The 26,485-nt window shown below is 39.7% G+C and overlaps 1 protein-coding gene across 1 annotated transcript in view; it reads right to left on the reverse strand.

The window, feature by feature from the left end:
• Positions 1-26,132, reverse strand: part of TRPC4 (transient receptor potential cation channel subfamily C member 4) — a 131,227-nt gene extending 105,095 nt beyond the window's left edge. Inside the window, exon 1 of the mRNA XM_053934709.1 lies at positions 25,687-26,132. The gene's annotated coding sequence lies outside the window, so the exon portion shown is untranslated. The remainder of the gene's footprint in view (positions 1-25,686) is intronic.
• Between the last annotated feature and the right edge of the window lie 353 nt (positions 26,133-26,485).

The following is a 26,485-nucleotide window of genomic DNA, read 5'->3' on the forward strand; positions in this document are numbered from 1 at the left end:
CTCCTACTATATAACAGTTCTGCGTTCCTACTGGAACGTTTATATTTTTTTATATTTATATTTGAATAATTATCAATATATTCTTATATATATTATGCAAAGTGGTTTCTGTTATGGATTACAAATTTAAAGACAAAAATCAATTTTAATTACATTATAAAAGATTGGAAGAGAAACATTAAACAGATTTTTGTATCAGAACACAAAATACACTGTATATGACTTCATTAAAAGCACTCACATAGTCATTAATTCCCACAGACACAGAATTATATTAAAAGAAATTCCTGTCCCTCATGTATTTTCACACCATCTCTTGCAGGGAAGAACTTAATATTTTTTTGATAAAGTCAGAGAAATGCCACATAGAGATTCAGGGCTCTTTATATGAAATATGCAAATGGCAGCTATAAAAGATTAAGGTGATCTGCATAAAGCACCCTCAGACAAGGTTTATTACACCTTAATGGAACCAGAAATGTTTTTTTTTTAAGTCTCAAGTGCCCATGTTTAACTGCCTTAAGTAAACCAAGAGCCAAACCATGCAACACTGATTAATTTCCTCAGTAGCTGTTTTGCTCATGTAAAGACCCTCACTCAGAAGACAAAATTAGCAAGAACACAGATGCACTGCAAAAGACACCACAGCAGCATCACTAAATGATCTTCATAGCACAAGAAATGTTGGTTCAGGCCTTATTTAGGAGTTTACTGAATCTTACTATGCTCTAACTGTGCAGGTCTGACACCATCCTTGCTGCCTGTGAACATCTGCCAACCATCCTGTGCTGCTCACTGCAAAATGTTTTCACAGGTGATGCTGCTCCCTCTTAAGGGAAGTGAGAGCCTCTGACCCATTGAGGCCATAGGGTCTCTCATGCTTTGGGAGAATTTAGCCAGTGCTGGACTGTCCCACTCACGCATGCTGAAAGGCTGGAGTGAAACCATTTGCAGCCTCCTCCTAAGTCCTGGGCTCCAGGCACAGAAATAAAGACAGAACTGGGGACCACACTGCCCAGGTTTGGCCAGACACAGCTTCTGTCCAACTGCATTTCTGCTTGCCCAGTAGTTCTATACATGCAAGTCATTGCATGACTTGTCCTCCCTGGGTATCTTGACCTCTTCAATAAAAATGAGGCTTTGATCTTCCTTGGTGTCCTGTTTCTTGTCTACAGAGGTGGGTAAAACACTATGCTTCAGCTGAATTCAACCTTGTACTGAGGTAAGACAGCCATAAGATTTAAGTATTATTTTCTCTATCTTTGCTTTTGGGCAAAGAGACACAACCACTGGGAATAGAATAGAATAGAATAGAATAGAATAGAATAGAATAGAATAGAACAGAACAGAACAGAACAGAACAGTAGTATTTCAGTTGAAAGGGATCTACAACAATCATCTCATCCAACTATCTGAACACTCCAGGGCTGACCAAATGTTAAACTGTGTTGTTAAGGGCATTGTGCAAATGCCTCTAAACATTCCCCACCAGCAGCAATGCATACCACAAATTGCCAAGCATACTGAACTGAGAACAACATTTTAACACAGTTTTTACTGACAGCTGGGTGTTAATATTACTTTTTGTTTGGTTGTGTGGTTTTAGTTTGCTTGGTAAAAATTTACCTCAGTTGTACTTTGGTTTTCATTGCCTGAAGGAGAGATGAGGCTGCAGGATGATGTGAATTAAAAATCAGCTAAATTAAAGCAGGAATAATAAACAGTCTCAGTAAATTCAAAAGTCTTTTCACAGAGAACATGTCAGCAGAAGACAGAAGTTTCTTCTCACAGTTATTGTGAGGAATGTAAGTTAAACATTATCTAACTGTAAAAGTTAATTAGGAATGACACAGTTTTATATTACATATTGAGGATTAATCACAGGGAAGAGAGACAAAAGCAAATAAAGAAATATTGAATAAAACTTGCTACATTTTCCTTATTTTTCCTAATTCACTCCAATATTGCAGCTCAAACAAGGCAAGATTCTAGTATCTTTAATTGCACAATACTTACTGGAAATACTTTGCTCTAAGAAGTGACATTAGAAGAGGCACAAGCTAGATGCTTGAAAGGGAAAACCTGTAGCATTCATTTTAATTTCATTCCTATTCTTTTGATTGACAGGAAATTACTTTCCTGTTTGTGATATATGGCAGTGACACTAATATACACACTGAAGTAATGTGACAGTGATGACTCCAAAGTACAGTCATTGCAAGATATAAATTCAGTGAGGTTCTATAGTCTGCTGTTACTATTCATGAAAGCATAATAAATAATGAAAGAATTGTAATACTTTGTTTTCTAGCAAGTACAATTCTGGACTTCACAGCCCCTGTGAGAAATCTTAGAAAACAGCCGTAAATAGAAACAAAAACTGTGCTCAATTTCAGGTCTGTCTTCAAGTGTATAGCACTGTCATTGCTACAGTGGGACATCACACCCTCCCCAGACAGGCATGTCACTGACAGCAAACCTCACCTGAAATTGTTCCCTGCCTGAGGGATTATCTCTCTTTTATAGATGAAGTCTGGGGCTGAATTGTTATTGACTTGCACAGTGGCACCAAGGCAGCTGATGGTTCAGGGAGTGGGACTGAAGTCCTGTCTCTGCTGCCTTAGTGCAAATGTGAAAGGGAACATTAGCTTTTGTTTGACTGGAAGTGTCGGTTGCCATTCAGATGAAGAGTCCCTCGTGGATTTGCTATGTGGAGAAGGGGACGACAAGGAAATCTGTCAAGAGTCACAGAGCTGCCCATCAACAGCACTGAGACCCCATGCTTCTTATTGCACCATGAAAGGAGCCCTGTCCTTCTCTTCTCTTCCTCCCTCACCCTTGTGAAATCTCACAAATCACATCTCCACAAGGGATCACAGCCCTTTTGGCTCCCTTCACCCTCAAAGTCTACAAGATATTGCTGCAGCTATTTTGCTGTATTTGGTTGCATTTAAGATCTACAGACACACTTGGGCATGTAATGACAAGAAAAACAATTTAGTAGTAGCAGCAACAGCAAAGGAAAGTAACTATTACCTGGGAAGATCTGTTTCTCCAACTTTAAAGACCCAATTATATTTTATTTCAAGACTGCACCAGCCACACTAGATGAAATTTGCCAAACACATCATCATCTTACAAGAGGCAGCAATTCTACAGCTATCACTAAACAAGGTTATGTAGTACAGACAGTGCTAAAGCAACTTCAGAAAAAGAACATAAAAACAGAATTCTCCAGACTTACCAGTTATGGAAGAATTTAAAATTGCATATTTAAGACTGTGCTTAAAATAAATATCTACCTCTCTGGGATTTTAGACAGAACATGATTTTATGAATTTTCATTATGTCTGTGCTGACGTGTCAGAATGAACTTGGGAACCATCCCTAGTTGGCTCGGAAGGGACACACTAGCTGTGGTGGACAGGGGAAAATGGTTCTCATGGCTGTGTGTGCTGCAGAGAGGAGCACACGCGCTTGGGAGAAAATGTCAGTGTGGAACACCAAGCATGACGGACCTGCACTATTTTTTTTCCTGATAAAGGAACATGGAAGACTACCAATTCCCAACTCAGATGCTAAAAGCTTTTGCTCATCATACTCATTCAGGCTCACATCTCTTCAAGTTTCCATGACCACAGTGCCCACGACATTTTAGCAAACAGCCACAGCACTGTCCAGAGACAAATTCTGCAAATGATCTGTAGTAAAGGAGCTGAGTTTTAGATAGCTGGATCACAGTGCAGGGAAATAGTGAAAGACTGAATAAATCATGAAAAGCTCTCCAACCATGGACCTCCTTAGGACTCCTCAAAAAGTAATTATGCAGCTATGCCAATAGCATTTGATCCAACCCTAACTAGAATTTCATGCATAAAAGCCAAATGACACTCTAGGAGACTGTCTTACCAAGCATGATTTCCTCAGCTGCTAAAAACACTGACTGGAGAAAGCAACAAAAGGAAATCCCCTTCCAGCAGGGAAACATTCCTTCCTCCACTTCCCAAAAAGGAAAAAAGAAAACTACATCCTTTTTCAGGCCAGTAAGCCTAATGTTTGCCAGAGCATTTGTATGTTTCCTATTTTATCTAAACTATGTCTGTCAAAGTGAAGGACAGGTTTTGAACAGGAGTATGGCACAAAGAGCCAGAGCCTTCTACTGCCTGTATCCTTCAGGTAAGAATGGAACACAGATGCCTGCTGTCTTTCTGAGCTGACACACAAGCAAGAGATCTTTGGCCTGAGCGAGTTACCTCAGTGCAATCTTGTGGGGCAGTGTTCATGAGACTTAGGGGAGAAATGCCAGGGGACAGTGGAACTGAAGCATTGCTGGGGACACTGCAGAAAACACTCTTACTTTGTTCTTCTCTGCCATCTCTTAATTTGCTCACACATGGCTGCTATGAGTAGGGCCAATGATTTTTTTGTCTAAAATGGCACCTGTGATAAATTAAATTTAGAGGAGGGACATCAGTATGACTATAAATAGTAAATGTATTTTCACAAAAACAGTCCTACAGACAGAGCTAGAAGACTATCTTTGATTCAGCAAGAACTCCAGGACTTACTTAAATCTCAGTGAGGTTTTATGGGGTTTAAGAATACTCGGAAGATTTTGCCCTATACAGCATTCTAAGTGATGTTGTGAATGCACAGAGCATATAAAAGTTTGACTGTATTTGGCTTATGGAAGGCTTATCATCTTGCCTGGAGTTGTACCATTTTACATGAAGCAAACCTCCAAGGAGAATATTATTTGAGGTCATTTTGTCGGCTACATCTACTTACAAGCTTTCTGTTTCACTTCTACATCACACCCTGCCCTACACAAGGATCTCAGTTAGACTGAATAATACATTACAGAATTTAGGTACAAAATTATGTATAAGATGTCAAGAAATGTGCCACATTTTCAGATCCTTGAATGCTAAGTGATATAAAGTATTCAATGGAGAATTTCTTCCTGTGCATGTGGAGATTTCTTATTTTTGTAAGCCACCATATAAAACTAATTTCTAAAATAAATAAAAGCTAATTTCATCTGAAATGCAAGCAGTGAGTGCAATTAAAAGGAAATAAATGCGTAGTCAGTGAATCTAACTTTGGCCTCTCTAAAAAAAAAAAAATGTGGAATTGTTGAACTTACAGATCACATTACAACATCTGATTTTTTTCCTCCTCCTTAAGACATTCATCCTGAACTATTAAAAGTAAAAGAGCCTCTGAGATCACTGTGTACATAAACTAACTCCCAAGCACCTGTTTAGGAATGAAAAATATGTTTTATTTCCAGAAGAATGGCTCATACCCTCTTCACCTCCATTCAAAGGGCCAAAAAGCCACAGATACTGCAAAACTGAGTAAGAGAACTCTTGCAAGCAGCTCCACATCACAGAACTATATTCACACTCATATATAGCCACAGATGTTCTTGTGCTGGTGAGAACATGCTTATATAACCTGCTTGGGACTCTTAGGAAGGGGAACAAAATATTTCAGAATAGCTGTACTTCTGTTCAGTTATCTGGTGAGCAAAGCATTGGACTGGAACCCAACATACCATTGGGTGATACTGGGTGAGTTACGTCGCCGAGTGACTCACAGAATTAGGATTGTGAAACTGATTTTACCTGGGACAAGAGCTGCATGCAGAAGAGATGTTACTCTCATTCCAGCTGGTAGAAAATATGCCAATATTGCCCTTGCTGAACTTTATGAAGAAGCTGCAGATTGACCAGATTCAAAACTCAAATGGAAGTCAACATTCACAAATTAGAAAACTTTTAGGATGAAGCCATAGGACCTACTCATAGATACATCCAAAATGCACACAAACATGCTGGTCTGGATCAAAAATACTCATGCTACCTATTAAAAAAAAAAAAAAAAAAAAAAAAAAAAAAAAAAAAAAAAAAAGGTGAGCTCTACAAATCATATCTACCGTTATTTATTGAAGTTTGAAGCTTCTGTTCAACTATGAATGTTTGGTCTCATATGAGACCACCCACTGTGGCCACTTTATAAGGCAGTATTTTGCTTTGAAACACTGTATACACTGTGCGGTATTTACATACGCCTCACTATTTTGGGATAATCCTGGACTTTATCAAAAGAGGGATGATCAGCAGGATGAGGGAGGTGGTTCTGCCCTTTTACTCCACTATCCTGAAACCCCACCCTGAGTGCTGCATCCAGCTCTGGGGTCCCCGGCACAGGAAAGGCATGGATCAGCTAGAACAGGTCCAGAGCAGGGCTATCAAGATGATCAGAGGGGTGGAGCTCTCTTCTATGAAGAAAGGCTGAGAGAGCTGGGCTTGTTCAGCCTGGAGAAGAGAAGACTTAGGGTTGACCTTTTTGCAGCCTTCCAGTACTTAAAAGGAGCTTACAAACAAGCTGGAGAGTGATTTTTTACATGGGCAGATAGACACAGGATAAGAAGTAATGGCTTTAAATTGCTGGAGGGTAGGTTTACATTGGGTATGAGGTTGTGAGGCACTGGAACAGGTTCCTCAGAGAAGCTGTGAATGCCCCACCCCTGCACATCTTAAAGGCCAGGCTTAGATCAACCTGGACTAATAGGAAGGTGTCCTGCCCCATGACAGTGGGGTTGGAACTAGATGATCTTTAAGGTTCCTTCCAAACCAAACCATTCTGTGATTCTATCATTATATGAATTAAACAAAAACCACACAGATATTTTCAAAATGACAGACCAGATGCTCTTACAAAGCGTTTGAAACAATTTTGGATATTAAGCGAAAACACTCAGGGATAAACAGATATTGGGAGGTAACTCCACGCAAGAAAAATGCTGGCCTTCTGTAACAATTGTTAATTAAATGAAGCTCTACACAAAATTAATGTCTTCTCCCAGACTACTTGAATGGTATCAATTTCATAGGCCAGCACTTCCCTTAGGAAAATAATTTCAATTAAAAAATAATTCTATTTTATTTTTAGGAAAAATTAGAAGATGTGTTCTGTTACTTAGTATCACCTGTGTGAACAACACAGATGTGATTGTTTTCAAATAAAGCTGTGTAAATTTTTAAACTTTTTCTCATTGCAAGCAATCTTTTTCCCACATATTTAAATAGCCTTGGGCTAAAAGATCTAGAAATTTTGTCCATAAAAAGTAATTGTTTATTTTAGATTCTTTAGCTATAAACAACAAGCAATGTAGTACAATTTCTAAAAGTTGGCTTCTTGGTTACACTATCACAACTACTTTGCAATTTTAAGTATTCTTTCTTAAGCAGAAATGAATAGCATTTATTGCCTATAAATGGCAGAAGTTGCACCACCCACATACTCCAGTGCTTATTTTCAGTTCACTGCTCTAAGTCTGCTACAGCCTCTGCTTTGGAAGTAACTCCTGATAGTATTTCTTATATATATGCTCCTTCAGTTCTTAACTTTTCTGACCACATACCAAAAGCACTACAAAAAGTCCAAATTACAGACTCATGGAAGATGAGATCACTGAGTCCCACCATTAACTCAGCATGGGTTATGACTCTTCCTTTTGGTATTTTCTCTTGTTACTGCCACCTACATGAAATCTGCAGTCCAACCATACTCATCTGCAGTTTTTATGTCCCTTTATAAAGTATGATAAGTTTTTCCAAGGCAGTAGTTATTATTTACACTTGCAAATGCATAGTCCTATAATGAGAATGAAGTACAGACTCATCTCCAGTAACATAAGCAGTCCATTTCAGGAAGAATGACTTACTCCACGTTCTGCCACTGTTATGAATCCTGCTGGTTTTCCTGCCGTCTTCTTCCCTCTTCTCTTCCAGTCATAGCATTAAAATTTATGATGAGTATAAACAGACCATACTTGGCAATTCCAATATCTAGATGCCTTGCTTGGGAACGTATTTCCAATGTCTTCCTTCGTGCTTTGTTCCTTCATCAGACACGCTTCTAGAAGTACTAATGAAGCAGAGAGGTCTATTTAGTCTGGCTGACAGGAATTCTCTTTTCCCGTGTTTCTTTATGACTCACTCTTGATTATCATGCACAAGCTAATAGCTGATATTGATAATCCAAAATATATGTGTAAATACTTTTTCATCCCAAGCAGCCTAAAGATGAAAAAATGATTACTTTTAATTTTACACCAATGAATAACTAAAATTTTAGATGTCTATTTCTTTATTCATGATTGTAAAACTAGATAAGATGTAACTAATCACTGACTGATCCTTCTGTTATAATGTGCTTTTATTAATAATAACTACCATTAGAAAATGTGATTCTTCAGGGTAAACAACATCTGCTTTGGACCATTGCAGGTAAGTACTGTGACATCAAGAAGAACAGGAAGAAACTGGTTAATCAGAATTGAGACCTTTCAATTAGAGAGACATTAAGAGGCAATATAAGAAATGCAGGCTTTGAACTAGCATAAAGAGTTTAGGGGAGACTACAGGCTGTAATGGGTTTGCATGACAAGACTTTCATGGGGGTGAGGGGAAACCACTGGGGCTGCTTCTGTGAGAAGCTGCCAGAAGCTTCCCTCATACCCAACAGAGCCAGTGCCAGCCAGACCCAAGATGGACCCACTGCTGGCCAAGGCCAAGCCCATCAGTGACAGTGGTAACATCTCTGTGGGAATATATTTAGGAAGGGGAAGAATGGCTGCACCACAGCAGCTGGACAGAGGAGTGAGAAGCACAGCCCTGCAGACACCAAGGTCAATGAAGAGGAGGGGGAGGAGGTGCTCCAGGTGCTGGATCAGAGATGCCCCTGCAGCCAATGCTGCAGACCATGGTGAAGCAGCTGTCCTCCACAGCCCTGGGAGGTCCATCAGGGAGCAAGAGATCCACCTGCAGTCAGTGGAATAGACCCACGCTGGGGCAGATGGATGTGCCCAAAGGAGGCTGTGACCTGAGGGAAGCCTGCACTGGAGCAGGCTCCTGGCAGGACTTGTGGTCTCATGAAGAGGTGAGCCCACACTGGAGTAGGTTTCCTGTCAGGACTTGTGACGCTGTGAGGGACCCACACTGGAGCAGCCTTTTCCTGTAGGACTGTACCCCATGGAAGGGACCCAGGCAGGGGTATACACGCAGGACTGCAGCCTGGGTAAGGACCCAAATGAATCAATGCAGGCTGAGTCTTTTTCTTTCTGAAAGAGTAATGCAAATGTGTGACATCCCAAGGGTTTGCAAAGTTGTCAAAGGGTATGATCCATGTCAGTAAGATCAAGATGCTGAGCACTGTGAATGCTGAGCAATTAAGTGATTATTTCGATCCCAGATCAAAACATATCACGAAGAGAATAAGCTTTGCAGTGCAGCTGCTGATCAAAGAACCCAGCAACACAACAAAATGAAAAACATAAAGTGTTTTTCTATTCAGATTATATAGTGACATGAGATATAGACTTTGTGGCATTTCTGAACTACAAGATTATGAACTCCAATGCTCTGTCAGAGAGAAGCACAACAGAATCAAATTATTTTCATATTGCTTGTAATTAAAAATCCATTAAAATACAGTGAAACACATTCAAGTTTAATAGTTCCTCAAAGTTTGGAAATGTATTGACCATGGGCTATCTGCCTACTCAGGTTTCCCTCCACTTTGTCTGTTCATATTTAATAACAAAGATAACACCTTTCAGTGCTAAGGAATTGACATCAACCTTTGGCATGAGCTTTCAAACATTACTCTGGTGAAAATCAGAATTGTTAGAGCCCATGGCTGGGTTATGTTTCTGTCTCTGCCAGTTGAGGGGAACTTGATTGTAAATGCATCTCAAGAGTCCTTTAATAGAAATTGTAAATTTTTCAGGTAGATGTTAGAAAAATGAGATTAAATCATGACTCCTTTTTCCAACAGACAAACCAGAAAAACAACTGAACAGTTAACTTTTTGCTAAAGAATCTCTGATTTGTTTTCTTTGGATGTCTTGAAGAGAAACATGTACACTCAAATTATAAACTTCAAGTCTGAAAAAAAGAGGGGTTTTTACTTTGTGATATGTGTAATTAGAGTGCAAAAGACAGAAAAGAACAGTGGATTCTGCATGGCTCAGTGAGTAGTCTCCTAACTCTTATTTTCAGTATTATATGACTCAGTAAATTCCTATTCTCTTAAATTCTGCAGTTCCACAGCCTGAGATACATTTTTAACAAACTCAGAACAACAAGTTTAGCTGGGCAGAGACTGTGAAAATTCAAGAGAATAACAAAAGTTCTTCTACAATTTCCATTAGATCCATATGCTACAGTGAGTAATAAGCAGAATTTTAACACATGTACAGGAACTAAAAGACTGATTACTAGTATTAGCAAGCATTTCTACAAGATAATGATTCAGGTTTTGCAGCACTGTTTGATCTTCATTTCAATTAGCAGAATAAAAGTTATGCTCCCAGCATTGAAATAGACTGACATAAACAAAACACAAGACATTTTATAAATCTTCCTTTCTTGTCTATGCATAAATGAGTTATAACCAGTTACATGCCTCAGCTACCTCTGCCAAGCTGGCTTCAGGAAAAAAAAAAAAAAGTACTCTGTAACTCTTCTTTTATAAAAAGGGACAAGGCAAACACTTTGGAGTCATGGTTCCCAAAAGCTGAGATGAATTTTCTCTAATTACCATGCCCATTTCCTGTCAAACAGAATTTGCTTCACTCATACTAATGCAAATGCGTATGTGTCTGTAGTTTCAGAGTGGCATGCAGGATTGAACATGCACTTCTAGGCTCCTTATCTCAAAAATGGTGACTGTAGTACTGGAAAACTGTCAGAAAAGAGCAGCAGAATCATTAAATCTCCAGAAGCAGAATGACTAAATAAGGTACAAATCTTCACTCTGTGAAAGGAGAACAGATGGAAGGTGTAATGCAGGTCTGTGTAATTATGGGTGTCAAGAAAAGGACAGACATGGATTATTTGTTCATTGGCTTTTCAGGTATGAGATCCAGAGGCAATCAAACAGGCAGTAAGAGTCAAGTTCAAGTAGAAGAAAGAGCTGATAAGACTTCAAGCAATTACTTGAGGAATTCATAGCTGAAGGATTGTGAAGATGCTAAAATTTTCTGTGGTCTACCTAGAAGTTTGGATGACTCGGTGAAACAGAAACCCATAGAGGATTGCAAAACACAGAGAAACTGTATCTAGCAAAAAAAGACCCTGCCTAGTACTACAGCAAGTGAAGGCACTCTGTTACTGTACTCCTGCCTATAGATACACTTTTTTTGCTACTGTTAAACAGGGCAAAAAATGCTACAGGGCTTAAAAAATCTAGATGCAGGCAATATGACTCTGACTGTATTCAAATAAGTTGAAAAATTTCCCAAAACATCAACACAGCTTATTTTCTTCATTTAAGTTATTATCCTCCAGATTGTAAGCCACTACAATTTACAAGTTCATTGTGTTACTTTGCACAAGTAATGAGATTTACATATCTGATACTCAGGAAATCAACACTTTTTCTAGAGGAAGTACCAACACAATTTTTACAGAAAAAGACACAAATTATCAAGATCATTTGACTCTTTCAAATGGTAGTCTTTCACTTCCAATTGATTTTATTTGGGGAAAAAAAAAAAAAAAAAAAAAAAAAAAAAAAAAGAGATTGTTTTCATTGCCTAGCTTCATCTATTTGTTCCAGTACAGTATATTCATTTCCAGGGATCTGTTCCAACTCTTCCTTTGTTTGGAGTCTCTCCTACTTGACTGCCAAGACACCGTGTAGCTCTTGGTCTGTGTTGCTTCTTATTCAACAGCTAGAGAAAATTAAATACGCTTAAGAATCTTATACCACCCAAATACATGAGTCATTTGATTCTCAAAAGCTGCCAGGACTGCTACAGTTCAGCAATTACATCCACAATACTACATAGCTGACTTTTGGTGTCACTCAGATAGTGTTATTTAAGGCTCCAGTGGTATTATCATATTTTGTTTTCTCTGTGCTTTCCCAGGAAATTTTAAGCACATTCTCATGCCCCTTTTAATTTCTTTCATGTGAAGTCTCCAAAATGGTATATGGTAAAATGTTCCATCCTCTACTGCCAACACCCCAGCAAGCCAGTTTGTCCCACTCACTCAATCAAGAGACTCTTGATTGTCTCTCAATCTTGACTGTTGCTAAAATATCAAAGGCATTACAACAACTCAATAGTTTAAGTAATAACACAGCTGAAATCAGTGGCAAAGCAAACTTTGACTTAGCTAGGTAGGCTGGGGTTAAGGAAATTATAAATACATTAATTACTATAGGATTTCTGTTTAAATGTGCCAGATACTATAGGTCAGAAAGCAATGAAGAGTTAACATGTATAAGCACAACTGTACTGCTACACTACAGGTGCAATAGCTATACTTATTGTATAGCCTAAAAACTACTGTTTCTCAAATTACTAGTACCTCTTTCACTAACTGGCACTAGGAAATGACAGAGAACATGACTTTTGTACCTTTCTGAATCACTGTCATAGAGCTTTACTGTACTATTCAATCTTAAATCTTCTACTTGTAGAGATCCCTTTCCCCTTCAGCAAACCATAGTTTTATCTACTCCTAAAACCTCTTGGAAATCTTTCCAGTATTTTTCTATTCCCCGGTGTGCTTCCTCCTAGTCTGTGTGTTTTACTTGAACAGTTTCTTAATTTTTTTGTAATTCAACAGCTGTTAAACCTTCTTTCAAACAGGTGTTAACTACTATTGCTTTCTGACTGCATCTCTAATCCAGTTCATACCTTTAATCCTGTAGCAACTTCTTTCCTTTTTCTAATATTTTTAAAATAAAAAAAATAGTATATATCTTGAAATAGATATTTTGGATATGTTCTTCCCTTGGTTTTAGCATTAGAGCAAAATTGCAGCTATGTTTCTGATCACTACTGAAACCCCATAAGGCAACAGAGGAAAATGGGAAAGATTAGGGTTTCAGTTGCTAAAATTTTTGAATCTTCGGCCCTCTAATTAGGAACAAATCCATTGTCAGCAGTCCAGAGGAAATAAGGTATGATGAATCAGGATCTTTTGCTTAATAAAGGACTTTCAGAGGTTGTTACAGTCTCTTCTATACTTGAATAAAGTTATTGACCTGAAGAGGACTATTCAGTTTATTTGTACTGGCATTCAAGGCTTAGACATCTGGAGAAGAAACCCCAATGCCCTCAGGTTTGTCTATCATCCAGCACTAGGACAGACCTTGTATAGTTTGGGGGGTTTTGTACAACACAGAAAATAGTTACAATTATTAAAATTGAATATATGATTGTAAAACAGCAAGGAGATAAGCACCAGGCTGTTAAAGGAAAGAACTGTGAAAACATGTCTGAGAAAATCTAACACCCAAGCAGTGAAGAAATGAGCTGCTCTATGGACCTCAGCAAACATGAGCGTGGTTCTTCAGAACAGCTGCTACTGGCTTCACTTAAGCTCGCAAACCTATTTTGTGTGCAGCTTTTGGCCAGCTTCATTTCTGACCTGGCAGCCCAAGTCAAATCCTTGCATTTCATTAATTCTGTCTTGGTAGCACTTAGCACTTATCCTTGTTTGATCGAGAAATTTACCAGTTCCACTGCATAAGTTACCAGCTTGCACTGAAAGGAACTGGATAAATTACCTGCAGATGACATATATTAGTAATCAGTGACTCAGAAGAAATTTAACTTTTTGTGTGACAGTTCTGAAAACTTTAAAGTATTTTTTTCAACTCATGAAATCAAGAATTGAAAAGTAATTTCTATGGACCAATTTGTGACTGACTCAAACATGGTTACCTAGAGAAGTCTAACAGATTGGTTGGCTTTGATCTCTCCAGTTCTTTTACACTCAGCCACCCCATGCAGCTACTTCATAGGTCCAGGCAAAAAAAAGGGGGTAGCTTACTCAGTGTTTTGTAGACAGGCGAGTGCAGAGATGATCAAGAGTTTTAAGAGAAAAAAAAAAAGATGGAACCTTGATTATGTGCTTCCTGTTTTTACCAACAAAGGAGATTCATCAGGGATTTCAAGTTACTGTTTTTCTGAATCAATCAACACAGACCACATCCAGGTGCATGTCCCAGGGCAACTGAAACTGTCAGGCCAGGATGATGTTTTCTAAATTGGCTTAGATGATATACACTGGTTACTCTGAAACCCTCTTTCCATCTTTTCACTGTGATGGTATCCTCCACCTCTATTCTTGCAATGGTTCTTGCACTCAGATGAAGGAGATCACAAAACACAGTCAGGTCCCAGCCTTCTGCCACTGCACTGACTCCTTGTGAAACATCTAGCAAGATCCTGATCACATCACAGAATCATAAAAAGGTTTGAGTTGGAAGGGATATCAAAGATTATCTAGTTCCAACCCCTCTGCCATGGACAGAGGATGACACTCACTAGATCAGGTTGCTCAAAGCCCCATCAGACCTGAATACTTCCAGGTATTGAGCACACACAGCTTCTCTGGGCTACATCTTATTTTTATATTATGCACACTTTGGTCTTTACACTCAAAAGCAAGTTTCTGAGGAGGTTTTGAAATTGTGTAGCATGAGAGTATTCTGCCTCCTTTCAGATGCTTTCCCTGACAGCTGCCATGTGCAGTTCACCTAAGGATCAGGCAAAAATGTTATTGTTTGACTTAATGAATCTGATTAATAGACCGCTGTGCTTTTAATTGCATGTGTTATATAACTTCTACATAAAAATCTACCAAAAGAAAAATCCTTCTGGATAATAAACAAAATGAAAGGTAATAGATTAGTCCCAGTCAAGCTGTATGTGCTACTAGACTTGGGAAAAAATTCCTTTATAGGAGCTGTGTCTAAGTTGGCACATTGTCAGAGCTGTCAGCTCCATGGACAGAAGTTGCTGGCTTTTAAGCAGCCTCCACTTCCTGGGAGTCTCTAAATTCACAAGAAAAGTAACTGCCTCTAAAGTTTCCAGGTCCTGGTAGGTTGCCATTAAGTTAAGAGCTCATCTGTTTGGGGTGGCAAAGAAGCCATACTTGGCCAAGAGCTGGACTCAGTCACTTAGTTTTTAAATCTTATGAACAAGTGCAGAGAGATAAATACTCCCAGGCAACGAGATACTGATATAACTCTGCGTGTGCTTACATGAGATAGACACTTTAATAGGCTATATTAGGCTATATCAGGCTGTATTCCCAAACTCAGTGTAGCTCTTCTCTTTCACTTGCCAGAGCAAGTATAAACTTTTCATGTGTGTCAGTTACACAGTGCACATAAATATTTCTCTCTACATATAAATATACATGTGTTCTTCTCTTAAGTGTGTGTATAAAACTCTATATGCATATACATACAAAACTGTAAGGATCTATAAATATGAGTATTTTGGTACAGAATACAATTGGAGCATCCATAATCTTGGAAATCATCCCATGGTAATACAAAGTCTGGTTTCACAGTTGACGTAAGTAGATAAAATATTAAACCCATGTTATCTTATGTTCAGTGAAATTTATGTGATTTACTGGAAATATGAATAACAGCTTGAACATACTGAATATATAATAGTACACTAGAGTTCTGCTCATAGTAGAGACTTCCAAGACTGGTATTTTTTCATTTGATGTGCTATAACCTTGACATAGAAATTGGTTTCTGGCAATTCTATAAAACCCTGTTCAGAATGACTCCTGAATGTTTTACAAAAGATTAAAAGAGAAGTTTGGTTTAAAAAATTTACATGTAATTCCCTACTTGATTTTCACTCTTAAAGTCAATTTCCCAGCAACAGAAAGATGCAGGAATTCTTACAATCAGACACAGTGAGATTTTAGACCTTGTCAACTATAGCAATATATTTAAAACAAAGATTCACTGCTTCCCTCCATCAGTACTCCATATATGAGTCTGTAAACTGCAACAGAAAAAGGTATTTAGACAGAGAATGGAGAAAATTTTATATTACACAAGACAGATGCTGGCTGCAATCATGACAATAATTGTGAACAGATTAATGTTTCGGGACTACATATTTTTCTAAAATACTCAACAATGAAAAGATTTTGGATTAGATTCTCCACAATTTGTAATTGCATTGACTGCATTAGAGTGGAAAAGTAAACACAAAATATTTTTCATAAACTGCTAAATTATTGAGAAGAAACAAGAAGCTGCCAGAGCACTATAATTCTCTTGAAACTAAGGGTACAAATTTTCTAAAATTACATCATCTTTACTTATGTAGGGTCGATGAGAAGGCGCAATTGTTTTATTTTGTATTTTGTAAAATTTCACATAAGAGTGGTGTAATTTCAAATTACTTTGATCATTATCACCATCTTAAATTCACTTATGATCTTAATATTTCCCTAAGACCAAAGAGTATGCATAGTTGCAATATCCAACAAATAAATGCACAAATAAATAAAAAAGCACAAAGCTTTTGGGATTTTAGGAACATTTACAATATGCAAAAGTGGCTGAAAGTTTTTGAACATGGCATCTTTGGCTACAAAATGACCTTCTTAAATGACAGCTACTTATATAACAAATGTATGTCATAAAATGAGTTTTCTCAGGGAGATATGGTAAAGGAATGGGAGAAATTTTGAACAATGAGTTGAACATCTGAACAATAGTCATACTTCCAAGGGAGAATGCAAACATGTAAAGCACAAACATCTTTAATGTATTTCTAACACTTGAGAAATTGCTAAAGAGAAGTTGATTTGTGCATTATTGTTATCTTTGCTTGGTGTCATATATAAAATGCTCACCTGAACTTTCAAATTGTACTCTTAAACCTGGATTAAGGAAAATGTGAAAATGTCTCATACTGAGAAATGGAGTGAAGACAATGCTTAACAGGAAGCACCTTTTGAAGCTGCTTTCAGCAGAACACCAGAAATTCTTTATGCTTGCATACTTTCTTGAATTGAGGTTAAATTAGAAGGAAGCATCTTATTTCTTAAAATGAATTCCATCATGTGCTGGCCATAAAGCTTTGCTATCATGAGTGGTGGATTGGTTTAGGTAATTTTTATTGTGTGCTTTGTTTTTCAGCAATGGGTTTAAGTAAAGAGTGTTAAAATAACAGTAAGTAGGCAATTGGGCAAGAAAACACTTATGGAGTAAGATGACTAAAATATCACATTGCCCCAGTACACGTCAACCAACCCATCATGTTTCCAAAAGAAAATCAAGCCCTTAAAGGTGTCTATTATCTAACTGTCACTAGGAGCATCATGGGGAAGATAAGCATGAGCTGACCTACTTGAGTGTGCTAATGTCTCTCAAGAGTCATGGTCCTTTATTTCCTTGATTGCTTTGAAATGGCAACACTTGCTGTTTTGCCCACTTTTGTTTTGAAATGTCAACTTATTTCTATCCTCCTCAAAGTCCCACTCTTGCCCTTGCTAATTTGCCCAAATTCAGCAAACCCTGGTTTTAGCAGAAGCCTGGTTTAGATTATCACTGAGAAGAATCACTAATCAGCAATGATTCTTTCTGAAAATACGGACCCTGACACGTGGAGTTTGGGTAGTGCAAGACAGTATGTCCTAAATTACTTGTTTCTTGGGTGTTAATAGCAATGCCCTGAAGAACTTCAAAGGCTCTGAGGACTAACCAGAAAGAGCTGCTTGAACATATCTCATCACACAGACCTATGGACCCACTCACAGGTACTGCTGGCCCAAACTGCTCTTCGGGGACAGCTGATTGCTTCCTTCCCACAGACCTTGGTGCCATTAAAGCCAAATGAAATCCCCTTCAGTCTCAATGAGAGCTCACCTAAAACTTCTGGACTTCATGTACTGAGCAAGTGAGTGGGAAATCCGAAGTTAATAAGGGACATGGGTGAATGCATAGGAGCACTTCAATTAAGGAGACATTGGTAAAACCCCTCACTAAGGGTGCTAAGCAAGGAAATACCCTGCTATGAGAGTATGTTTCTTTAACAAAATAAAATGAAAGAACAGATAGATGACATACATCCAGATTCTATGCACTGGAGAATCTTTTTAATTATAAAAACCTATAAACTTAAATCCTGTCTGCTCTTACTCCAAAGGAATTCTTCAGATGGAAAAATGTTCCCACTTGGCTTAAAGCCAGCACAAGCAGTAGCAAAAGGAGGGTGGTTTATAGGAAGTGAGTGTACAGGAAGCACAGTGGGCATGAATGAGAAAGCCTTCTTTGATTCTAACCCATCCTTATAAAATCCAGCTTACGCAGTCAAGCTAGTTCAGTCAGTCAGTGCAGCTCTGAGGATGGACTAGTGGCCAAGAACTGAAATGCAACCCAGCTCACTGAGCATCCCCTGCTTCCCTCCTCTGTGAGCAAAATCACACTGAAAAGAAAGTCTGCTTGGTTTAAGTATTTTGAAAAAAGAAAGTTTTAAATTACAAAAAAAAAAAAAAAAAAAAAAAAAAAAAAAAAAAAAAAGAAGAAAACCAATAATAGTTATGTGGAAGTTTAGTTTTACATAAAGATACTGCAGTAAAATAAATGTAATCATCTCATATTGCATCAGTATTTGGTACAACTGGCCTCAGTGCATAAACAAATTAAGTTAAACAATCGCAAATAAAATATTTTTATGTAAGTGGACAGACCAAAATATTATTTTGCAATTGCTCTGTAAGAAGCATGATGCCTTTTATGAGAAAATACAAGAGTAGTTACAGACTAGGAGTTAGTGCAAATACCTGCCCATGTCATCAAGTTGGAATATGTGATCTCTGTGCCATAGGTACCAGGTTCCTTAACAGATTAAAAAAAATTAGTGCAACACATTCTTCATATTAGATTTTGGAAACTTTATTAATCATTATGTGACACAATAAAGTACTTCAATTTAAAATATGCAAAAAATAAAGCCAAGACACATATTCAATAAGCCAGGAATCCAAAACAATGACATCCAAGGCTGGTTTGTCATCCCAATTTTCCTTCATTACAAACGTGAAGAAATGCACTCCCTGCAGAGGGCAATTAATTTCCTTCAAGATATGTCGTATGAATCACCCTATGAAGTTAACAAGTTCTTTCTAAAGGCTATACAGATGCAGAGGTCTGATGCTACTGTGTCTAGATGAATTCAAAGACAAACAGTTAGTTACAGCCTTTGGAATGACAGTTTTGTAGCTAAGAGGCTTAAGGCAAATTAGACAACTGTTCTGTAGGCAACTTGGATTTGGTTTTATTCATGGCCAAAATTCCTGCTGTAGGGTATCTGCCAGTTAAAGCCACTATAGGGAAAGCACATGTGGTGTTGCAGGTATAAATGCACTACAGAACACACCAAATTTGAAAAACAAACTCACTGTGCCAGCATAAACAAATCCAAGGGATTGACTGCAGCTCTCATAACTTTAAATCATTACCATCAGAAAGGAATGGCCAGTATCTCTCCCAACCTAAAAAATAAAAAATTGTCAATATAAACAAAACACAAATGGAATACTTTTCCTGTTTTTCAGTGGAAGATAGGCAGGATCTATTCAGCAATCAGTGCTGAAGAGCAGCAGAAGGATTGCTGTTGAAATGTTTAATAATAATGAGCATTTCCACATGAACATCACTTAAAACTATTTCATCACTGAGAGATAGTTTCTGTGTTTGGTGGACTAAGGTACACTGTGGCACTGGCAATGCTGAGTACATTTGAAGAGAGAATCTGTGCTTGCTTTCCCTTGCTCCACAGATACAATGTGTTCTCTCTGGAAAAGAGTCACCTTGCTCCTGGAGGAGGCAGGATGTGAGCACCCAGAACAGTGTGTTCTTCCTTTGCAAGAGTCCAGCTGACACTCCCATTTTCCTTGGCACAACTAGAGGCTGTATTTCAGCTACCCAACCCATTCACAAACTCCTAAAAATTTTGACAACAGACAACAGGATATTTAAATTATGTTGCAGACATCTGTTGTTGTTATGATGTCTGCATCACTATCAAGAAAGTCAACAGGATCTTAAGATGCCTTAGAAAAAAAATCAGTATCTATTTAATGTGTCCTCTGAAACTGTTTGTTTGTTTGTTTGGGTTTTTTGACACCACTAGGGTAAGGTTCATCTTGCCTTACTTCAGCTCTGTGAAATCAAACAAAAATCAACAACAATAAATAGCTGGTTTCTTTCCCCTCTATGTCAGGTATAAATTGATTGGATTAGTTTGCTCACAGGAGGTTTCTGTCTCTCTCCAGTGACTATACAAAGAATGTAGGTGGTTGGTGTTCACAACTATATCAAATTTGTGGGACCTAGGTGGCCTTCACTGCAAAAATCCCTTTTTAGAGCTTTTCAAAATTTCCCATTAAAATATTTTTGATTAAAATCAGTATATAGAAATGAACTAGGGGTAATCTTAAATCAGACACTATATGACCCTTCATCTTCTGCTATAATCCTATTGTTCATTCCTTTACTCAAAGGAGGTAAATCAGTCTGGTTTATTTTTTATAATGGAAATGAGAGTAGCAAATCAATGCACAGAATATAATATTTATTGGTAAAGATTAATTGGAAGTATATGAATTTTTAGAAGAAAAAATATAGAAGAAAATATCATTTTCACCGGATATAAATTTGGTGCTCTATCTTCTTAGTCCAGTACTCTCTGGCCTGACATCAAACTGCTAATCGGTTAAAAAACATCTGTATGCTAGGGAATAGTACAGATTTCACCTTCAAATCTTTGCTATTCTTCCCCAGATTCAGGGAATTACAGAAGGATCACTGGTGAAAGTTTATCCATTAATTTAACAAACACAGGACAGTATTGATTCTACTAGAACTGCTAACCTAGTACCCTGATGTGGGTACTTTAATTAAATAATGGTTAGAAGAAGAAATTTGAATTCTCAGTGAATCTCACAGAGAGTCTACTGCAGGAAGGTCCTTAGTGGCAGAATGCCTCCATCGCTCTAGATGTAAGATGTAAGAAGAAGTGAGGCTCTCAGGCCAGTCCAACTTCTCACCATACATTTTGGGCTGGATACAGAGCTGCATTAATGCCCCATTCATGCTTTATGACCTGGGTTAATTATCACCCCCACTACTTAAACATCACTGAGAGAGTTTCTGGGTTCTCTGGCAGCAGCTGTCTCTCTCTTACAGACATGACAACCAGACACCTGAGCTGGAAAGTGACAAAAATTTTAGTTATTAAGTAGTTATAATTTAAGTAGTTATTATAGAGAGTTTGCATAAGACTCTATGTTTTGAAAAATTCTGTGAAAGGAAACTGGATTGCAGAGGTGGCAGCTGGCAAACTTCCAGAAGATATGAGTTCATGCTATTTACAGATTTTTTAAAAGTTAGTACATCAGCTTGGAGCACATGCATGTGTATGCATGGTTTTTGGTTTTTTTTTTTTTTTTAATGTACATTTTAGGCTGATTATAGCAATAATTTATCCTGTATCTACTGACCTCTGTGCTTATTCAACCTTTATGAAGTACTACCACAGCCTGCTCTGCACAGCTGGGATTCAGCAAATCTATCTTAAGAAGGAAGGTTTGTTGTCTTGGTGTTTGCTGCATGGCTAACAAAGAGACAGTCACCTGTGGACGATGCTTGTTCTGTTATAAAAGAGATGACAAAATACAGAGGATGGTTTACTCTCTGCTTCAGCCCTTCTCTTTCCAGGAAAGGAAAAGAGACACTCCAGGTTCACCCCAACAGCTGGCAAACAGGTATTCCATGTCAGTTTATGGTTATCAAATGTAGCCAGAACAGGTTAGCCTGCATGCCACAAGATCTATAGGAGGCTGGAGTCCTCCTCGGTGCCAGCTCTCAATCAGCTGGTCTGTGCTTTGTCTGACTATCTGGCACAAGGACATGAGGAGCCCGAGACTTCTTTTGCCTTCATTCTTGGGTGTGAACGCGGGTAGGATGAGCTTTCTGATTCTCTGAGCCAAGGAAGGATGAACTTGTGGTCCTTAACACTGGTATCAGAACCCCTCTAAAGAAACAAAAGCAAAGGAAAAGATCTTGTTTATCATGGAAAACCAGTGTATGCTGAGCTAGGACTAGAAGAGCTTAAGGGCACCACCCCATGGCTTGACTGCTCAGGGGCTGTCCATGCACCAGTGGTGGAATGGAGGAATTGCCTCCTGAGGAAAGGCTGCTTGATCCTCAAAAGTTTCCAATGATATGTGGAAACCATCTCCAGAAGAATCTCATAACCTCTTTCCCTGAAAAGCCCAGTGAAAAGTCTTTCTCCATTTACTGTTCCCCTTTCTACCCACTGCATAATATACCAGATAATATGATCATAACATTCAAATGGTTCATCCGACATGCACAAGTATGGCAGAAGCTTTTGAGATTAGATTTGACTGGTTCATAATCCTAGACAAACGTACTATTCACGCAAATTTAAGGAAGTTCTCCTGTCCCACTTCAGGCCATACTTGCTGAAAAATACCTTAGCTGTAAAAAAAAAAAAGTAACTTTTATCCAAGGTTCTTTTCAGTTTTTGTCTCACGCCAGTCAATATCTAAACTAGAAATGTGGTTGTAAAAGACTGGAAGAAGTAATTTGAGATTTTAAACCAAAACAGACGTTTGAAGGGAGAAGAAAAACCTCAAATGAAACCAAAACAGCCCACAACTCCAAGAAGAACATGATACAATAGTGAAGTCATTTATTTGTTACTTTAGTCATTGTGGAACACTAAAAACCTTTTTATTCCTTTGAAAACTTCACTGTACAAAGAAATTGTCTTATTTTTAGTTGCTCCTCTTTTGACAGTCTTAAATTCTATTTTGCAGAAAGGTAATGCCCCTTTGAAGGACTTCTGCATGCATATCTGTTACAGAAAGATTTAAATTGCTCAGCCTTCCCCTGCATTGACTTAACAAAACTAAATTAGTATGTATTTAGTCAGGAGACTTTTTTTTCCAGCAACAAATCACAGTGGACATGAGGATCCTGGCACCATTGTTCCCGGTGTTACACTGACACTATGCTATACTACTTAAACTAGTGTCAGTGTAATGAAGCAAGGGCAAAGTTTGGCTTATCTTTCTCAATTATTCAGGACTTCTAAAACAGATGGTTTCTGGAATTTTGTTCTGTCACAAAACATGGTGATGGAAGATTGATTTACACACAAAGTTTTACTTTCAACCTTCCTTCAGTAATTAAGAACATTGTATTTGAGAAAGTAACAGGAAGATAACCCAACACAACTTAAAACTGAATAGAAAAAGTAATGAAATCTGACACTCATGAAGCCATTAAATGTCTGAATAGAACAATGCTCCATCTATTTTTATCTGCTTTTTCTTTAAACAGGTTATAAGAGAGTCTTTTCTTCCTGCTTCTATTCTGCCTTTCCCTAAGATAAGTTAAGGTGACTTAGTCATAATTTTCAAAATTAATTCAGTCCTTTTAACACTGACTACCAGCACCACCAGAGGCAAGCAGAGATGCCATACAGGATTTTCCCTGTTGGTTTTGCCATCTCACTCCAGTGAATCAAATCCCAGAAAAAGCTGACGACAGATTAAACAGTGTACTGGTAGGGAGACAGGTCTCAGGTCTTTGGAGGAGCAGTCATGCACATTTTTCCTTGTCAATTAAGTCAGGCAATAAACACACACACACAAAAAAAAAAAAAAAAAGGTGAAAGCTAATCCCTTAACTGTTGTCTCTATGTGTGTCCTTCAATATATACTTGGTGGTCTCTCCATGCTGAAAAAATGCAAGCCCACTGTCACCAAGAGCAGAACCACACTGGTCAGGACCCAATACTTTCAGTAGATAAGCAAAGATATCTCAAAAAGATAACCAAAATCATACCAGATCTGTAATGACCTCAATTTCACTTAAATTTCAGCTAGCAGTATTTGTCTCTAAATAGCATGAGATAAGAAGAAATGGATTTTTTTTCTGGAGCTATTTTAAGGGCAATGACTGCTATACATAGAGCCAGAGTAAGTGGCTAAAGTTAAATTTAAAAGACAGACATATTTTTGTTTTCCTGTTTCCAAATAGAGTCTCATCTGTTCTTAAGTCAGAATAACAGAAGAAGAAAGAGAAAAAAAAAAAAACCCCACGGTAAAGAATGCCATCCTCCTGCAAACAAGACCAAGGCCTTTCAGTGTAGAAGGCAACACTAAAGGAAAACCATGTTTGGCTTCAGCTATTTTGATATTGAAGGATAAAGCTTATTTCTGAGTCTTGTCTAAAAAATTCAGGTCTTCCAGAATTTCTGCTATTCTAGAAGAAGTCTGAAGCACTCTCACTGGTGTCTGGCTTCCCTAACTGTACACAAAACTACTGCTTAAGTGAATGAGGTTAATTTATGGAAAATTCAGTATGCTTGCACAGAAAACTTTTCTAAGCTATCTTGGTGTGAGCTTTGAAGCAAGTAACATAAACACTGAAATGTTCCATGTCACTGCAATACAACAAATTTGAAATTTCAAACAAACTGGACTTAAAGGTCCCGTAATATTGATATTTAGTGTGTAGACCTTAAACTGTTTCCCACTCTGTCTAGTCTGCATTCTAAAGAAAATCTCTGTGCACTGTTTCTTAGAACTACCTATTTCTCAGATGAAACCAACATGCATCTCTGTTACCTATGCTTTTTTTCTTTTTTTTTTTTGCTTGTGGAGTACTCATTCTCTGTAACAAAAACACATAATAGAAGGTGTTTTTATTTACTTTCACCTGAAAGGTGTTGTAATGTTGGAAGAGCCATCTCACAAGTCATGCGTAGAGAAATCTAAAATCAGTTGCCATGCTAACAGAAAGTCACTCAACTAAGTCCAGTAAAACAAAGTGCATAAAAGATGTTTTCTGGTAAAAACAAAGAAATATTAGATTAACGAGTCTGTAGGTTTTGACAACTGTAGCCACAACTACAGTTGTGTGCCTCGGTAGAGTGCTGAATTTCTGTCGGCATTTAAACCTCCAGAGCATCAGCTGCTTCTTCCCAACAAGATCATAGCTTCTCTCCCATCACCTCAGGCGTCAGGGCCTTGCCCTGTAAACCCCACATGGGGATGAACCCACCAGGTCCCTTCCTCTGCTCCAGGAGCCGTCCCACGGCCCACTTCCCCCTGCTCTGCTCCTGCCGCCTGCACCTCGCCGTCCTCCAGGTCCCTCCTGGGGGCTTCCTGACAGGACTCCCGTCTTTCCTGGAGGGTTCCTGCGGACTGCGCCGGCGGCAAACGAGGCCCCCTCGGGGACAGACACCTGCGGGAACACCGCCAGCTGCGGCCGCCATACCGTGGGGACCAGGGGCGCTCCATGGCGCGGCTCCCGCACCCACCCGTATGCGTGACATGTGAACTCCCGTCTGGCGCTGCCGGGGGCCGCGGCGCTCTCAGCGCCGGCAGGGCCGGCAGCAGCCGCGGGGACGAGGGTGGAGTGGGCGCGGAGCGCGGGTGGCGGATGCGGAGCTTCCTCCTGCCCCGCGGAGCGGCCCCCGCCCGCTCCCTCCGGCCCCCTGGGCGCTCCGCTGTGCTGCAGGTGTCACCCAGCGACCGAAGGATGCTGCTCCCCGCGGCAGCGGCTGCCCGGGAAAAATACGTTTATTACAGAGGAAGGAAGAGATCCTAAAAGACTCCTCTGGACTATCACCAAAGGCCAAGGGCGTGCACGATGTCGCTTTTGGCTGCTTTTGTCGGCGCAAAAAGTTACCTTAAGACAGTCACAGGCTCTTCTTTTTGCAGATGGTCAAAAAGGTAATCAAAGGCTCAGAAAGAGGACAGATCAAAACTGATGAGAACTTACTTGGTTTAGGTGCTTGCGGTGACAGCCGGCATTTTCCGACAGCAGTTTTAACAGGTCACATTTTCCCATGGAAATTGTACCCTTTTCAATCCCGTTTGCAAATTAAATCCCTTCAGAACGTGTTTGTTTTGTTTCACTGGCTGCCGTCCATCTCAGGCACTATCCGCATTTTTTACTTTATTTTCTCCATGTTTGCCACACATGTAGGCACTCTCGGACGCACGCCACGAGTCAGCGGGTGCCCATCACCTCCGGCCGGGGGAACCGCGCCTGCCGCCGGGTTCCGCTGCAACAGATGAGAGGCAGGTTCTTCCCCGGTTGCTTAGCGCGGCGTCTCCTTGTTCCCCCGGGAAGCCTCATGCCGGCTGCAAAAAGTAACAGCTCCTCCCGACGCGGCGGTCCCCTCCGGAGCGCGGGCTGCGCGGCGCGGGGAGGGAGGGAAGAAACCCCAACACCGGCGGAAGGAGCGCGGACGGGCGCACGCCGCGTTTCTCCGTCCTCGCCGCTGCGCTCTCTCCTGAGCTGGCCGCAGGCTGTGCCTCGGCAGGCGCCGTCCCGCCGCCCCCCGCCCGCCCGGCCGCCGCCCCCGCCGCCGCCCCCGCCGCGCTGCCCCCGCGCCCGCACCGCTCCCGCGCCCGCCCGCCCGCGCCCCCCTGCGGCCGCGCCGGGCTCCGCGCAGCTCCGCGCAGGCAGAGGCCGCCCCGGGCGCTCCGCGGTGCTCACCGGCTGCCGCCCCGGGCACGGGGAGGAGCGAGAAGGCGCCCGCCGAGCGCTGGAGCGGGGCTCGTCGGCGAGCCGA

The sequence above is a fragment of the Vidua chalybeata genome, chromosome 2 (genome assembly GCF_026979565.1).
Source record: "Vidua chalybeata isolate OUT-0048 chromosome 2, bVidCha1 merged haplotype, whole genome shotgun sequence".
In the NCBI taxonomy this organism is placed as follows: domain Eukaryota; kingdom Metazoa; phylum Chordata; class Aves; order Passeriformes; family Viduidae; genus Vidua; species Vidua chalybeata.